The following is a 3230-nucleotide window of genomic DNA, read 5'->3' as shown; positions in this document are numbered from 1 at the left end:
ATCACCTATCCAGACTTGAGGGAGATCAAGAAGTCAAGGACGAGCTCAAAATTAATGATACATTCCCGGATGATAAAATTTTAGCTATTGTGCTCGAAAGAGTTCCTTGGTACGCGGACTTTGCAAATTATGTGGTAAGTGAGATTATCCCAGAGAATCTTTCTTTTCATCAAAGAAATAAGTTTCTCCATGATGTTACACACTATATCTGGGATGAGCCATATTTATTTTGGCATTTTACAGATAACATTATAAAGAGGTGTATCCTAGAGATGGACAACTGAGTATCCTGGAAGCTTGTCATACTTCCCCAGTCGAGGGTCACCATGTAGGTGACCGTACTACCAGGAAAGTGATGCAAAATGACTATTATTGGCCGACCTTATTCAAAGATGCATGAGTTTGTGAGGAGATATGACCAATTCCAAAGACAAGGGTTAATCTCAAAGCACCATGAAATGTCCATGTCAAAAATGATGGAAGTAGAGTTGATCAACGTCTGGGGCATTGACTTTATGAGGCCCTTTATGAGCTCTTACGGGTTGAAATACCTCTTGGTGGCCGTCGACTATATGTTTAAATGGGTTGAGGATGTTTCCTTGGCTGATAATGAAGGAAAGAGAGTGTTCTATTCCTTAAAAAGAGCATTTTCTCTTATTTTGGGGAACCACATACTATCATAAGCGATGGTGGATCACATTTTTACAATCGAGTGTTCCGAGCTGCCTTGGAGAAATATGGTGTTAAGAAACACAAGGTGGCAACTTCATACCACCCATAGACTAGTGGGAAAGTGGACATTCAAATAGGGAGATTAAAGTTATTCTTGCCAAAACAGTGAATGCAAGTAAACAAGATTGGTCTAGGAAGCTGGATGATGCCTTGTGGGCATACAAAATGACTTTCAAGACATCCATTGGCATGTCACCATACCAATTAGTTTATGGTAAGGCATGTCACTTGCTAACTGAATTAGCGCACAAGGAACTGTGAGAAATCAAGAGGCTAAATTTGAATTGGAATGAGGCAACAGAGTTACGACTGGGCAGCTGAATGAGATGGATGAGTTCCATCTTGGGGCTTATGAAAAAGCAAACTTGTACAAAGAAAAGATGAAGAAGTACCATGACCAGAGGATTGAAAAGCGAGGCTTCTAGAAGGGTGATTGGGTACTCCTCTTTAATTCTACACTGAAGTTTTTTCTAGGTAAACTGAAGTCAAAGTGGTCTGGCCCATTCAAAGTTAACCAAATCTACTCATCTGGAGTAGTTGAACTTGAAAATAAGGATGGATGTGTCGTCAAGGTTAATGGGCTATGATTGAAGCTATATATCATCCAAATGTACTCGGTTAATTGCTTAGCTACCATCTATCTCGATGATGTCTGAGTAATCAAGATAACTGAGTCGTGCCACGATAATAAATCAGGCGCTAGTGGGAGGCAACCCACAAAGTGTTATTGTAAGCATAGTTAGAGTTTATTTGTTTTTTTTGTGCAATTTGATGTGTTGTGTAAGTTTGCGGGAAGAGAAGTGAAGGAAAACAAAAGCTGAAAAAGTTGGGACATGTCCGGCGGATAGCTTGGCGGATTGTCAGACCCCTGATGAACCATCGTTGGAATTGTTGGAAGAAAATTAGAAACCTGAGTTACTGGAATGAGACTGAGGGACAATTCGGTGGACTGTCACACCCTTGAAGGACCATCGAGCTAACCGTCACACCAAAGTAGATAGAGCATGGTTCTAGTAAGATATAACGGATAACTTGGCGGACCGTCAAACCCCTGACGGACCGCCGGATCGACCGTCAACTTAACCCTAACTTTGATAGATCGGGTCAGCTCAATTTAAGGCTAAGTAAGCCATCCTTATCTGACCCAAAATATTTTAAATTGATAAGGAGAAGCGGTTAAGTACATTATCAACTCCTCAAATCCTAAACCTATTTAAATTCCCTTGCATTCAAAGTACCTGAGAGCATTCATATTCTCTTAGGACTTTCCCTCTTTCACCTTTTATCCTATTTAAACAACTCTTTCTTTCTCTGCTTCGCATCAAAAATCAAAGTATAAATCACTGATAAATACTTTAACTCTTCTGTTGTTCCAAGTAGGCAAAGTCATAGTAGTGAAGTGTACTGTAGAAACAAGTTATGATCATAACCTTACCCTTCTTTTCAAATTGGTGAACATGAATAATGTAAGTTGAACATTAATGAATGGGATTTCATTTTGTTTTTCTTTGTTGTGATTCTATCTAAGCCAAACTCTGGTATACACTATTATGGGTGAAGTCTGAGTAACCCATGGACCAAAAATGGCAAAATTTGTGCTTAACCGCTAAACTAATGCCATAGTTGTGTGTATAATAAACCAAGGTACACTAGGTGTTCAACAAAATGCCAAAATAAAAGCTGAAGTTGACAAGTGAGGCTGACGGCCAACTTGAAGGATCATCAGGCCCCTGACGGAGTGTCAGATAGACCGTCACAATGTTTTTGAATTTAATACTCATTGGTAAGCCACGATGGCTGACCTGATGGACCGTTACCATAAGGGTCAACATTGCTGCAGGTGAGCCCAAAGAAGACTCACCACATTTGACTGATGCCTCATCAGACTAAGAGGCTTTATAAGTATTTCCCTCTTTTATACTTTATTTTAATACATTAAGGACAAAGCATTTATTTTTAGTGGGGGTGGGTATACTTGTACCACGGGGGTTTTTATTGCCTGTGTTCTTTTCTTCCCGTGTGTATCTAGTAGAACCGACATGTCTAGGTTGTATATTTACTTTTTCTGTGATGTACATATCGTGTCGTGATTATGAATATGTTATTTATGTTATTTTTCTCTCTTTAGCACCATTTTGTATATATGAATGAAAAATAATTGTATGAAAAATAATTGTGGCATAGTACCTTGAACTTGATTGTATGACTATTCTTTCTGGTCACTTGGTAAAAATGTTAAACAACTATTTATGATTCTGTAATTGGCATTAGGATGTAAAGTGTGCATGACCATGTGATGTAAACCCCAAGAGTTGGTAAAATAAGTGTTAACTCATTACCTGTGTGTGCGAGTATTTGTTATAGTTCTTACATAGTGTTATACCTAGAACATGTCTAGTTCATTGATGTTGCTTTGTGATTGATCCAATAAGATAGGATAGCAGGCCTCCTTGTACTTTCAGTCCACTTAGCCAAAAAGAATGACCCACCAAAAATAT

Source organism: Capsicum annuum, unplaced genomic scaffold (genome assembly GCF_002878395.1).
Source record: "Capsicum annuum cultivar UCD-10X-F1 unplaced genomic scaffold, UCD10Xv1.1 ctg4783, whole genome shotgun sequence".
NCBI lineage: Eukaryota > Viridiplantae > Streptophyta > Magnoliopsida > Solanales > Solanaceae > Capsicum > Capsicum annuum.
Note: the sequence above shows the minus strand (reverse complement) of the source record.